Source organism: Eriocheir sinensis, chromosome 18 (assembly GCF_024679095.1).
Source record: "Eriocheir sinensis breed Jianghai 21 chromosome 18, ASM2467909v1, whole genome shotgun sequence".
NCBI lineage: Eukaryota > Metazoa > Arthropoda > Malacostraca > Decapoda > Varunidae > Eriocheir > Eriocheir sinensis.
In genome coordinates this window covers 14,708,338-14,723,613 of record NC_066526.1, presented here as the reverse complement: position 1 = coordinate 14,723,613, position 15,276 = coordinate 14,708,338, and positions in this window count along the sequence as shown.

Here is a 15,276-nt window from a genome sequence, read left to right as displayed (position 1 = left end):
GCTTAAAGTTAGCGATAAGGAAGGGAAAATCGCACCACTTTTTTTTTTCATCACAGGACGCGGCTCAAGGGCAACAAAAAGGGTACAAAAAAAAAGGCCCGTAAAAAAAGTAAAGGGTAGCCAAAAGAGAGGTCAACTTCGGGTCGAGTTAATAAAGTTAATAAAAAGAAAAAGGAGATCATAACTAGAAAGAGAAAGGGGAGAAATTTTATGATCCTAACCTCAAGTAAAAATTTGCACACCTCAACTCACCCTCGGTAATATGCCCCTCACGACTCGCTTCTACCTGATGGAGATGAAACGTCGTCTCTACCTGGAGGGATGAAGACTACACTCACACCTTATACGGGAGACAGGGGCGCAGGAGGACCAGCTGAAGGTGAAGGAAAGGCTGGTGGGGGAGGTGAGTCACTTCGGGGAGGGTAGGAGCAGGGAGTGAAAGGAATTTGGGAGAAAATGAAGAGAAAAGAAAGTAAATGAAGAAATGAGTCACAAGTATGGAGGAGGGAGCGAAGGAACTGAAAGAAAATCAAGAAAGTATGTGGTGATGAATCAGGTGGAGGGAGGAAGATAGAAAAGTTGCAAAGGATAAAGAATAGTATGGAATATAGGAAAAGGAAAGGGATAAAAAGGCTGGGCAGTAAAAGAGGAAAACGAGAGATGAATGGGAATAGGCGTAAATGGCAAAAAAAAGAAAAGAAAAAGATAGGCTGATATATTGGAAAAGGTAGAAAATGATGAAACAGAATAGAAGAGGCGAAAATAAAGCACCCCGGATAAAAATGGAAGTGGAAGAAGATGGGAGAGATAGTCGTAGATATTGGAAAGGATAAAAATTCGGTGAAAGTGTAAAAAAAAGTATAGAATTTCTTTTTATATAAAGTGGATATGATTGAGTGGAAACCATGGACAACAATGAAGTAAGGTAATGAAAAGTATTGAATGAAAGGAAAGAAATGATGTGGAAAAATTAAAAGAACGGAACTAAGAGGAAGAGGAAGAAAAAAAAAGGCAGATATGAGAAAGACGTAAAGGTGTTAGTTAGGGAAAAAGAGAGGAAAGACAGGAAGCGGAAAAGAGGAAAGACAGGAAGCGGAAAAGAGAGGAAAGACAGGAAGCGGAAAAGAGAGGAAAAGACAGGAAGCGTAAAAGAGAGGAAAGACAGGAAGCGGAAAAGAGAGGAAAGACAGGAAGCGGAAAAGAGAGGAAAGACAGGAAGCGGAAAAGAGAGGAAAGACAGGAAGCGGAAAAGAGAGGAAAGACAGGAAGCGGAAAAGAGAGGAAAGACAGGAAGCGGAAAAGAGAGGAAAGACAGGAAGCGGAAAAGAGAGGAAAGACAGGAAGCGGAAAAGAGAGGAAAGACAGGAAGCGGAAAAGAGAGGAAAGACAGGAAGCGGAAAAGAGAGGAAAGACAGGAAGCGGAAAAGAGAGGAAAGACAGGAAGCGGAAAAGAGAGGAAAGACAGGAAGCGGAAAAGAGAGGAAAGACAGGAAGCGGAAAAGAGAGGAAAGACAAAGAAAAAGCAGAAGAGAGAATGAACACGTTTGGTAGAGGAGAGGAATGAGTGTGGAAGTGGCTGGAGAAGTTAGAGAAAAAAAAAAAACAGACATGGAAAAGTGAAATTAAAACAAAAAGTGAAGGGAAAGAAACTAAGCACGGAGGATAAAGATGAAAATGAGTACAAATACAAAAAAAAAAAAAAGAGAGAATGAAAATGTGTGATGGATATGAAAAAACGCTAAAGAGAATGGAGAAACGAGAAGAATGAAACATGGAAGAATGAAAAAAAAGGTGAAGGGGAAGAAAATATGCACGATGGATGGAGATGAAAATGAATACAAAGACAAAAATATGAATGAATATGTATGATGGAGGATATGAAAGAATGCTGAAGAGAATGGAGAAACAAGATGAGTGGAACAACATGGAAGAATGAAAAAAAAAGATGAAGATGAAGAAATTGAGTCATAGTGAAAATGAGGAGAATGATAAAATAAAAACAGTTAGAATGCAGGTCAATGGTGAAGGAGAGGAAGGCGTGTGGAAGAGTGTGGAAGCAGTGGATGAAGAAGGTGGTTGGCGTCTCCGCTCTCTCTCTCGCGCTGTCTCCTGTTCCACATTTTCTCGGACAGGTGACAAATGCGGCCCTCAGGTTACACAAAGGTTAATTACGCTCTGCACGGGAAAATTAACAATATAGAAAATAAAAGGCCCCAGGAAAATAAATTACCTCGGCAATTAAGAAAGAAAACAATTAAGAGACGAACCTTGCCGAATATATGTAGATAAATAATAGAAAGGAAAAAAATGAAGAAAAGATAATAACGATGAATGCAGTAAAATCTGACGAAAATAATAATAGAAAAACAATAATAGTAATAATATAAAAATAGGAGTAAGAAGAAGAGGAAAAAGAAGTCTCACCTACGTCTTTTCTCTTGTTTTCTTCTTTCTTTTCTTCCTTTCCCTTCCCTTCCCTTCATTCCAGCATCCCATTCTTATTTCTTAGCCACCTTTCTCTCCTCTCTCATCACGTCTTTCCTCTCCTTCCTTTCATCCCCCTTCCACTCTCTCAGTTTTTCCCTCTTTCCTTTCTTCCCCTTGCATTTTATCTCCCACCTTTTCTCCCTTTCTCTCCACTAATCATCCCATCATTTTTTCTTTCCTTTCCTTTTCTTTCTACCTTTACTTCTTCCTTTATTCTTACCCTCTTTCCTCCTTTCTCCTCTCCTCTCCTACTTCTTCCTTTATTCTTATTCTTTCCTCTTTTCTACTCTTTCTTTTCTCCTTCCTCTCCTACTTCTTCCGTTTTCTTAACTCCATATCTTCTTCCCTCCATTTACTTCTCTCCTACTTCTCCTTCTCTTTCCTCTCTTCTCCCTTTTCTTCCTCCTTTTTCCTGCTACCCTTTCCCTCTGCCTTACTCCCTTTCCTCTTTTCCATCTTCTCTCTCTCCTCTCCTCTTCCTCCTTCCTCCTTTCATCTCTTGTCCGTTACCTCTCTCCTCTCCTTTCCTCTCCTCTCCTTCTCCTTCCATTTGCCTTTCCCCTTTCCTCTCGTTCCTATCTCCCCTCTCTCCCCTCGTCCCATCATCGCCATCTCATCTCCTTCTTATCCCCCCCGGCAAGGGCATCGCACCTCTCACACGTAGCACACCTTACTACCTCATTTTTTCAGGTAGAATTATGGCCATTACGTGCTCTATAATTTCCTTCTTGACACCTGCCCGAAGGAAGCTGCCAGGTGTAATGACTCCCGCGCTGCCTCTTCTTCTTCCTCCTCTCCTTCTCTTCGCTCAACACATTCGCCCTCCTAGTCCTGCTCTTCCTCCTCTTAATAATGCACCATCAAATTCCTCTTTATTTTCAGCACTTATGTTTTCTCCTCCTCCTCACCCTGAAGCATATTTTTTCCCCTACTTCTTTTCTTTTTGTTACTTCTTCTATTCCCCATCTTCGTGTTAAACCCCCTTTTTCCTCTTCTCTTTCTCCAGTAACACCTCCTCTTCTACCTCCTCCTCCTCCTCTTCTTCTGTTTCCTCCATCTTCCTCTTCCTGCTACACCCTCTTCTCCTCTTTCTCATATAACACCTCCTCTTCTTCTTCGTCTTCCTCTATCTTCCGCAGACTCTTCCTCTTCGTGCTACACTTCCTTTTCATCATTCTCCTGTAACACCTCCTCTTCTACCGCCTCCTCCTCCTCCTCCTCTTCCTCTTCCTCCTCCCTCTTCTGTAGCACCTCCGCCGTTATCTCTCACTCCTCTCCAAACTTCTCTTTCCCTCACATTTCCTCGCATATAAGTGTGTGTTGTATCTCTCCTTCGTGTTCTCTCACCGACGTCTTAACATTCAGAGCCTCGCCTCGTGTGCGTGTGTGTGTGTGTGTGTGTGTGTGTGTGTGTGTGTGTGTGTGTGTGTGTGTGTGTGTGTGTGTGTGTGTGTGTGTGTGTGTGTGTGTGTGTTTCTTTTTCTCACCAGCGACCGAGGAAGAAGTGTCAAAGAAATTAATCATCCGTATAATATTGACACACACACACACACACACACACCAGCAACTGACGGTGTATCAAGGTAATATTGCTACAAGGTTCGTGTTGATGGAAAAAATAATTGCCTGTCTATGTCTTTTTCTGTGATGTGTTGGTGTTTTGTTGTAGTAGTAGTAGTAGTAGTAATAGTAGTAGTAGTAGTAGTAGTAGTAGTAGTAGTAATAGTAGTAGTGATGACAAAAAATAATACAGATATCAGCAAGAGCGATAACAGGACACATGTATCCACGCTCCCTATCAGTAGCAGACTAACCAGGTCACACAGAAGCGCATTGACCTCACCCTGGGAACCAAACAAATGACCAACGGGGAGAGGAGGCGGCATGGAAATGAGAGAGAGGTGCCAATAACACACTAACACGAGACGAAATGATAACGATATCCCACGAAGACAAGGTGATAACAGATAAGAGGGAATCACTATCTCCAGAAGTGTGTGTGTGTGTGTGTGTGTGTGTGTGTGTGTGTGTGTGTGTGTGTGTGTGTGTGTGTGTGTGTGTGTGTGTGTGTGTGTGTGTGTGTGTGTGTGTGTGTGTGTGTTTGTGAAGCCTCCTCCTACTATTTTTTTTTCTACATTCACTTATCTCCACGCTTTGAGGTCACCTGTTTCTCTTCGCAGGTGTGTTCTTAGTAGCAGTCTCGGTTAACGATTCACCTGTTCGTTTCTAATTTCAGGTGTTCCCGTTTCCGTTGTCTTTTTTTTTTTTTTTTTACAGCGGAGGAGATAGTGCAAGGGCGTAAAAAAAAAAAAAAAAAAAAAAAACAATATGAAAAAAAAAGCCCGCTACTAACTGCTCCTAAATAGAGTAGAGTAGTCTGGCTTCTTGATTAACCTCCTTTGATCACCTCTTACCTTTTACCTTCAATCTTTCATCATTTATTTTATCATTCTGTTTCCTTAGTGCATCGAAATTCATATAACGACTATTCAGATTAAATTTCTCTCCGTTCACATTTTATCTTTCTTATTTCATCGTTAGTCACATTGATTTAGTCTCTTCTATTACTTATCCGCCGTTCCGTTGTGCACTAACTAACTCTTTCAGTCGAAACATGAAGCCGAAGTGAGAGAAGGACGAGACGATCATAAACAGAGGACGATGAGAAGAAATATGAAAACGAAGAATGCGAAATCAAGGAGGAGAGGGAGAACTAAGATGAAGCTGTGAGAGAAGACGAGTGAGGAGGAGGATTAAGATGAAAGTGAAGAAAAAGGATGAAGAAAACGATAGTAGTGAAGAAAATTGAGACGAGTAAACGATGTTGTAAAGAGAATGACGAAAGAGATGAAGAAGAGAAATGCAGAGTTGAGGAGGAAAGGAGAAAAATAAGCTGAGGATGAGAATAAGAGTGAGACAAAAAAAAATGCAGAGGAAAACCAGGAAACTATTGTGCAGAGGGAAGACAATGAGAAGGAAAATGAAGACGGGATAAGCAAAGTCGAGTAGGAAAGCGAAAAACTAAAATAAGGACGTGAAGGCGGACGAGACGGAGGATGACGATAAAGATGAGACAGAAGAGAAGAAAAAACAAATAGGAAAATGAGGGTAAATGAAGAAAACTGGGAAAAGGAAAGAATATAGAGAAAACCACCTACGAGAACCTAAAGGAAGACATAACCAAAGAGAGCGGGAACACATATGGGCGGTATTGTTAAACGCTTTGTCGCCCAAGTTCACATAATTTGACAAGGCTTTCGTAGGAGTTTTGGGCATTTCCAGTAGTAGTTTTATGACCCTGGTGGTGGTTTGACCCTTCCTCTAGATCGTGAACCTAAAGAAACACTCATTAAAACCCGACTGACCCCTCCTTTGATCATTAGAAATAGTTGATGTGAGAAGTGAAACTGTCTTATAATACCAACCAAATTTTTGGATCATAAAGAGGATAACCACGCGGCACGAAGGACCAAGAGGAAGGAGTACCGGCCCGGGAGCAGCGTCACGTGACCTTGATTAACCTCTGCAACACCTTTCCTCGCGCCTCTCCATTCCTGGCCGCCTCATTTCCATGCCTAATTGGAGTGATATTTTCCATGACAGGTAAAACATGTTCCTGGGAGCGGCAAGGTGCGAGAAGGGAGGTGGACGGGAGAGGAAGGACGGAAGGGAAGGGGAGGCGAGAGGAGAGACAAGAGACAGAGGAAGGAGAAACTAGTTGTAAGAAAAGAGGTAGACGGGAGATGAAGGAAGGAAGGGAAGGGCAAAGGAAGGAGAGGCAAAGTGTGAGAGGAAAGACGTGGACGGGAGAGGAAGGACGAAGTAAGGAGAGGAGAGACGAGATAGAGAGTGTGAGAGTGGAGTTCAAAGGGAGAGGAAGAACGAAAGGGGAGAGGAGAAGATAGGAGAGGTGGAAGAGGAGGTAGTACGGTGTGAGAGGAGAGGTGGAGAGGAAGGACGGACGAGGTGGAGGGGAGAGAGTGTGAGAGAATGAGGGATAAAAGATGAGGGGAGACAGGGAGAGGAAAGATGGGTGAGTAGGAAAATAGGAATGAATGAATGGGAGATTAGAAAAGTATTGAGGCTGAAGGATAGAAGGGAATGAAAGAGAGGTAGGGGTGAGGTGAGGAGGAAGGAAGAGAATGAAGGTGAGTGACAAGGAATGAAGGAGGGAGAATCTGGAAACTACAGGGAGAAAAGCGAGAAAGAGAGAAAGGAAGAGACTGAGAAATTAAGAATAAGATGGAGAGAAATAGAGAGAGAGAAGGATAAATGATTAGCGATAAGAAAATGAAAAGGCAGAGAGGAGAAAATAATAAGGCGAGTAAGCTAACAAGTGTATTTACGATAATGTTCTTGGATACACTATATTTGACAGACATAAACGTAAGATACTTTTATGAGAGAGAGAGAGAGAGAGAGAGAGAGAGAGAGAGAGAGAGAGAGAGAGAGAGAGAGAGAGAGAGAGAGAGAGAGAGAGAGAGAGAGAGAGAGAGAGAGAGAGAGAGAGAGAGAGAGAGAGAGAGAGAGAGAGAGAGAGAGAGAGAGAGAGAGAAACATACAGATAGACAGACAAGAGAGACACTAATAGACAGATACAGAGACAAAGTGTGTGTGTGTGTGTGTGTGTGTGTGTGTGTGTGTGTGTGTGTGTGCGTGTGCGTGTGCGTGTGCGTGTGTGTGTGTGTGTGGGTGTGTGTGGGTGTGTCTCCGGAACATTTACTTTCACATCTATTCCTTCAACATCACTAACACATTTTTTTGTCTACCTTTCTGTTTTAAAATATTTTCCTCACATGCAAATCCACCGCAGCTCACGAGGCCAAGAACACCGCGGGGAATCAGATAACATTCGCCTCACGTCCGTTCGGCTGCCAAATGCTGTTGTTTTCACCGAGTACAAGACGAAGTGACTTGCTCATTAACCTGCAGAGACGACCCAGATCACCTGCCTTACACAACAATTGGCACAGGTAAATATAATGAATGGTGGCACAGGTAAATATAGTGACTGAAAAAAATATAATCAGGATCTACGATGTTAAAAGATGAAAACGTGAATGAAGACAACGATAAAGAGGAAAAGAAAAGCAAGGGAAGAATCATTATTAGGTGTCAGAGGAAAACGAGGAAAACGAAGATGAAGAAAAAGAAGAGTGTATAATGGTAACTCGGGATGCATTTCGTAACTTATTACTAACAAAAAAAGTCACATATATCCAGAAAGAAAGTTAAAAAAATGGGTGAAGGAATCGATATATTATTTAGAAGTAGATATAAAGAAGGAAAAAAGAAAATATAGAAAAAAATGAAAGAAAATGCAAATAATGGTCGAAGGAATCGATCTATTATTTAAGAGTAGATATAAAGGAAGGAAAAATAAGAAACGTGGTAAAATGCGAGAAAGAAATCTGATCTACTCTAGTGTGAATGTTCGGAAAGGTAAAGAGCAAGTAAATAGGAGGAGACACTCATTATAGTAACTGGATAAAGAGGAAAGAACAAAATAGAGAAAACGGAAATACTGATGTGATGAATAAAGATTAATAAGCAAAAAAATGAGAAAATGACACCAGATGTTCATAGACTAGAACCAGATATAAAAACAAATGAAACTAAAGACAGGTAAGAACAGGTAAGGGAACGAGGGAATGAAAATATGAAACACCTGAACATAATAAAGGAAAAATAATGAACCACCAAAAAGTTACAGAAAATACATAGAGGTTGAAACACATAAGGAGAGAGGAAAGGTGATAAGAGGTGGAGAGACAACACTAGAGAAATGGAAAAGAAATAGATAAAGAGATAAAAGATAGAGATAGAGAAAATACGTAGATAAAAAGAGAAGGTGGAAGATGAGGTGTGTGTGTGTGCGTGTGTGTGTTTCATCCACCACCATCATCAATTTCAGCTCCTCACGATTCGTCTTCCTCGGGAGTTTATAATTGAGCGACGCGCCGGCCTGGGAAAACAAGAGGCGGGTCATAGGTAGTGTGTGTCCATCCTTCTGTAAGCTTCCTCTTCTTCCTCTTTGCTTTTCCCCTTCTTCCTCTTATCTTCTAGCTCTTCTTCATCACTTACACTGCATCCTCTTCCTAATCTTTCCCGCATTTGCCTTTTATCTTCCTCCTTCCTTATCTTCTTCCTCTTTTTTTTTCGTCTACACCGTATCTTCCTTCTCCATTTCTCTTCTACCTCTTTCTCATCACCTTCAAATCATCATCTTCCTCTTCTTTTTCTTTCTCTTCTTCCTCTTCTTTTTCGCCTACACCGTATCTTCCTTCTCCATTTCTCTTCTTCCTCTTTCTCAACACCTACACATTATCATCTTCATCTTCTTCCTTTTCTTTTTTTCATCTACACTGCATCTTCCTTCTACATTTCTCTTCTACCTCTTTCTCATCACCTACACATCATCATCTTCCTCTTCTTCCTCTCAGTTCTCGCCTAAACTTTTCATCTTTCTCCTCCATTACTCTTCTTCTTTATCCAACTATATTACCTACCTACCTATATCTACCTATCATACATTTATCTTCAATCTACCTACACTGAATCACCTCTTCTTTCTCGCCTACATTTTCTAATCTTACTTTCCAATTACTCTTCTATACTTCTTTCTCATTATTTACATTGCATCCTCTATCGCTTCTGCTTCTTCGTTCTCCCTTACACTTTTTTTTTTCTCTCTCTCTCTCTCTCTCTCTCAATATCTTACATTGCATCTTCTACTCTTTTCTATTTTCTCCTCCTCTGTCTCCTCATCACTATCTTACTCTTCTATTTCCTCCTTATCATTTACACTACATCTACTCTTTTTCCCTTTTTCTCCTCCTCCTCCTCCTCTTTATTCTCTTATCCTAATCGCCTTCCTGCTTCCCTCTGCTTTCTTTTTAACGTTCTAGTACCTCTATCTCACTCTCTCCTCTTATTTCTTATTCAAACTTCTTTCTACTTTTCTCTTTTTGCCATCCTCTTTTCCCGCTCCTTCACCATTTTTCCCTCCATTCCCTCCTATTAATACTGCTACGATTTGCACTTTCAACTTCCCTTTCTTCTCTTCCTCCTCCTCCTCCTCCTCCTTCTTCCAACATACCAATAACCCTTCTCAATGCATCCCAATTACCCCTCCTCCTTTACCTCCTGTACAAACACCTCCTCTATCTCCCCTACGGCTACCCATTCTTAGCTCATTCCTCCCCTTTCTAACTTCCCACTCCCTTCCTTTGTAGTGATGGTGGTGGTGGGGGTGGTGGTGGGGGAGGTAGTGGCAGGTCGGTCCATCAACGCCGGCTTATCTCCGCGGCAGATCTCCGGTTCCTGCTCGGTAGAAGGCGGTGATTTGCAACCCGAGTCATGTGCTTTGATCCTCTCCTCCTCTGCCTCGCGTCCCTCCCTCCACGCGTTCGTCAGGAAGGCAGAGAAAGCACCAGATGTCATGCTTTCTCGCTCTCTCTCTCTTTTGTCCGCCATTGACGAGTAAAAAGGAAAAGCAGCCGTAGTTAGACGTCATGGGAGCAGAAATGAAGCACCAGATGTCATGTACTCTCTCTCTCTCTCTCTCTCTCTCTCTCTCTCTCTCTCTCTCTCTCTCTCTCTCTCTCTCTCTCTCTCTCTCTACGTACATCTTTTAAATATGCGATTCACAAGTAGAAAAAAAACATGGCCATAACGAAAACCATCAAGAGGTTCGTCAGGTACTTAAAAAAATTGCACTATACGTCAAATGCTCTATCTCTTATATGCGATTCACAAGTAAAATACAGGACTTGTTAAATAAAAAAGCCACCAAGAGAAAGATTAAGAAGGGAGAATCTTGTCATGCTGATTATTGAGAGATTTTGAGCTAGGTGTAAAAAGGACGCTAAGTGTTGTCCATAAAGTGTAAAAGAGATGTTATGTTCGGTGTAAAGTGGACGTTAAGGTGTTGAGTGTAAGTTAAACATGTGTTCCAGTGAAGAAGTGATGTGGTGGAGGGAAGAGGGAGAGTGGATGAGAAAGGAAGGGACAAAGAAGGGAGTGGAAGGGTTAGGGAAATATACTGGGCAAAGATAAAGAACAGAAGTGAGGGAGAAGAGATTAAAGAGGAAGAAGGAGCAAGAAGGAAAGAAAGAGAATTGAAGAGCAGATGAAAAGAAAGAGAAGAGAAAGTTGGAGGCATGAGGAAGAGAGCAAGGAAGAAATGCAAAATCTGAAGAAGAAAAAAAGAGGAGTGGGAAAATAAAGAAGAATGGAGGAGAAATAAACTACAGACGAGGTGAAGAAAAGAAAGATTTTTTATGTGTCTTTTTATGTTTTATGTTTGTGGGTTTTTTTTCTTGTGAGTGTGCGAGCGTGCGTCTCTCTGTGTGTGGGGTGGGTGGGGGTGGGGGGTGGGGAGGCAAAAGGTGGGAAGGCTCAATCAAGTCATCAGTCATGTTTGCCTTACCTGCCCAACACAGGTACTTACACGCAACATGAGCCGCGGAAAAGATTGTCAAGATACTCCGTCCCCGCCGCCTCTTACATGCATCCCAAACACCTTATAATATTCTCCACTGCTTATGATATTTTGACAACCTTATAATATTCGTACACCTTGTAATATTTTGACAACTTTATAATATTTGGACGCCTTACAATATCCTCTACACATTGTAATATTCTGAAAACCTTGTGATATTCTGAACACCTTATAATATTTACTCAGATTTGTCCTTCACTTAAATATATAGAGAGTTTCAGAGAAGACATTACCAGCTGTACAAACCAATCCAATCTGTTACTCTTACGGAACCATTATTTCAGCTATTACTTCATCAGGTGTTTTGGACAGGTGTGGGGAGAGAGAGAGAGAGAGAGAGAGAGAGAGAGAGAGAGAATGGGGTGGAGGGAATGGAGGCGAGGAACATCTTAATTTCACAGCAGGTGGCGTCTGAAAAAAAGGGAGAAAGAAAAGGCGCCCACAGATTATACAACAACAAGAGCCTAACACAAACTACACGCACGGTGCCTCTGGAGAAGGGAAGGGAAGGGAAGGGGGAGGGGGATTGGGGAGGGGAAGGGAAGGGAAAAGAAGGGGTGGAAGGGGAGAGGATGGGAGGGAACAGGAAGGGGTGGTAGGGGACTGGAAGAGAAGGGAATGGAAAGGGTGGAAAAAGAGGGGAAGGAAAGGGAAGGGAAGGGAAAGGAGGGGAGGGGAGGGGAGGGGACGGGACGGGAAAAGGAAGGGAAAGGAAGAGAAGGAAAGGAAAGGGAAGGGAAGGGAAGAGAAGCGAGAGGAAGGGAAGGAAGAGGAAGGGAAGGGAATTTATGGTAGGGGAAGGGAAGAGAAGGGAATGGAAGGGGTGGAATGTGAGGGGAGGGGAAGGGACGAGAAGGGGAAGGAAAGGAAGGCAAAGGAAGAGGAGAGAAGCGAAGGTAAGGGAAAAGAAGCGAAAGAATGGGAAGGAAGAGGAAGGGAAGGGAAGGGAATTTGTGGTAGCGGAAGGGAAGAGAAGGGAATGGAAGGGGTGGAATGTGAGGGGAGGGGAAGGGACGGGAAGTATAATTTGATAAAACGAGGAAACGAACTGGACTGGGAGTTAAATAAAAGAAAAAATATATAAATTTAAGAAAGTAAAAAAATGAAAACAAGAGACAAGGTAGGGCAAAATAAGATAAGGTAAGACACGGTAAGGTAAACTAAGGTAGGATATGTTAAAGTAAGGCAAATGAAGGTAAGGAAACTGACAGATGACCGGGAAAAATTGACAGGCAGACATACAGACAAAGAGAGAGTGTGTCCTTATGGCATTCTGAGGTGAGGTGAGGTGAGGTGAGGTGAGGTGAGGGAAGGGAAGGGAAGGGAAGGGAAGGGAAGAGAAGGGGAAAGAATGGGTGGGTGAAGGGAAGGAAGGATGGCGTGAAGGTGACGGAAGCGAAAGACAGACAGATAGATAGATAGAGACAGAGGATTGTATGTGTGTGTGTGTGTGTGTGTGTGTGTGTGTGTGTGTGTGTGTGTGTGTGTAGCGTGCAGGCGTGAGGCGTTGAGGCATGGCTGGCAACTCCTTATGGGCTAACCAATTTGCATGTGACTCCCCACCCCCACCCCCCCCACCCCCGCGCTGAGTGATTGCAGGAGCTGTGTGGCCGCGTGGAGGGGAGAAGCGCGGCGTGACAGACAAGGGAGAAGGGGAGGTGATGGGTGAGGCGAGGAGAATGGGTGATAGGTAAAGGGGAGACGAGGGTGACAGTAGGGGTGACTGAAGGAGGAGGAGAAGGAGGAGGAGGAGGAGGGTAGGGGGTGAAGGTGGGAGAAGGAGGAGAAATTGAATGTTAAAGAAAGTGGGAAATGGTGAGAGAGAGAGAGAGAGAGAGAGAGAGAGAGAGAGAGAGAGAGAGAGAGAGAGAGAGAGAGAGAGAGAGAGAGAGAGAGAGAGAGAGAGAGAGAGAGAGAGAGAGAGAGAGAGAGAGAGAGAGAGAGAGAGAGAGAGAGAGAGAGAGAGAGAGAGAGAGAGAAGCCGTGGACATGTTGAGATGAAGAATGAAAGCCGTGGAAGATCACAAAGTTAAAAATTGAAATGAAGATGACTGAGAAAAGAAGAAAAAAAACGACAAACAGAAGAATGAGAGACAAGCAGTGTGGGTGAAAGAAGAAAAGAGAAGAGGGACGGAAGGAGTGAAATAAAAGGGACGGAAATAGAAGTCTAACCTCAAAAAAACGTGGAAACATCGACTTGAAAAAAGGAAACCCACGTCTAACCTCAAAAAACGTGGAAACATCGACTTGAAAAAAGGAAACCCACGTCTAACCTCAAAAAACGTGGAAACATCGACTTGAAAAAACGAAACCCACGTCTAACCTCAAAAAAAAACAAAAAAAAAAAAAACGTAGAAACATCGACTTGAAAAAAGGAAACCCACGTCCAACCTCAAAAAACGTGGAAACATCGACTTGAAAAAACGAAACCCACGTCTAACCTCAAAAAACGTAGAAACATCGACTTGAAAAAACGAAACTCCCTTCTAACCTCAAAATCTGCATAACGAACGAAGAAACAGAGACGTGGGGAAGCGACGCGCAACACGAGGCGAAGTGTGACTGATTACGAGAAGCGACAGAGAGACAGCGAGGCAAAGGAGACAAAGGAGGCGAAGCAGAAGAAGAGACGCGGTGTGCTGTTACTTAGTTAAAGGAGAAAGACTGAATGCCCGACCAGAAACCTTTGTCGGAGAAACTTGATTGAGACTTGACAGAGAGGCAGGAAGGAGGGGCAGACGAGACGGAGACAGGGTGTGGCTCGGGGTGGGGGAGGCGAGGGGGGGGGAGGTCACCATCGGGTCATTTCTCGTCTGGTTGTGAAGCGAAGGAAAGCAGAAGTCGTGACTGCTGGGAAAGCGACCCTCATCCTCCTCCTCCTCCTTCTCCTCCTCCTCCTCCTCCTCCTCCTCCTCCTAATCCTTCTCCTCCTCTCAAAGCGCCAGCAGGTGATGAAATATGGAGAGGAAAAGGTGAAATCCACATATGGAGAGAAAGAGAGAGAGACTGAGAGACGGAAAAGGAATATGAAAGTTTAGAATGAGCCATAGAAAAGATTTACGAGAGAACAGGGACTGATGAGACAAAGGTTCCTGGAAACAAAGATATATGCAAAAAAAAAATAATAAATAAATAAAAACACGGGATTTATAACGCAACTGTTGATATACTACTTTAAATTGTTGATTAGTCAGTTGTTTAAGATCAATGAATTCCAACCAAGTGTGTCCGGGCATTTAAACGACTCAAAAACACTTAACTATGCAGGAACGACAAGCCAGATCCACAAAAAGAGACAATAAACCCTTTCAGCATTTAGTACAATGTCAAAGCTTACTCTTGAGGGTTTTATGGGCAGTAAAATCAATTAGATAAGAGATTAAAATCTTTCCTTCTTTCCTGGTTCAGTGAGCGATTCAAGAAACACCAAAGAGGATTCAAACATAACAAATATGATTAAGTATGAGGAAACAAATATAAAAGCAATACCTGACCTTTTATACATACTTTCTTATACCTTTTTCTGACACAGTTCACTAGGGGACTATACACCTTCAATTTAATTCATCCACCACGCGAGATACTATAACCCCCAGAGCCTCTAACACAACTAACACTAACCCACAGAACCACTAACACAAGGACAAACCAACGAGAGGAAATACATGGAATACCCAAGTCAGTCCCTGCATGGTTCTTTCTTGCACAATGCTCTAAGGGGCCACACACCCTCAGATATTTCAGTTAAGCGGGATATTATAACCCACAGAGCCACTAACGCAATTAACACTAACCAGCAGAATCACTAACACGAGGGCAAACCAACAGGAGACAATAAGTGGAAAAAGTGGTTCTTTCTTGCACAGTTCTCTAAGGGACTACATACCCTCAGACAATTCAGTTACGCGAGATATTATAACCTAGAGAACCACTAACACAACTAAAACGAACACACAGAAGAACTCCCACAACTAACACAAGAACAAATCAAGAAAAACGAATTAAACACGCCGGGCTTTAAACCTCCCGAACAACTAACAAAACGAATTCAAGGATAAATCAACAAGAGAAACAGAAGAAAAACCCGAGTCAGTTTCTATCTCCTTCCTGCCCCTTACTCTCTGGCCTTCCTGCCGCCGCCCCGCCCAGCCTCAGCACCGCCTCGCCAACTTGCCGCAGGAGAGACGCAATAATTTTAAGAGAACGGCCTTTTTGCGGGCCGCGCGTGTATTTACTGCCGCCCGTAAATTGTGGACAATCATCTAAAAAGCCACCGTGTTTGC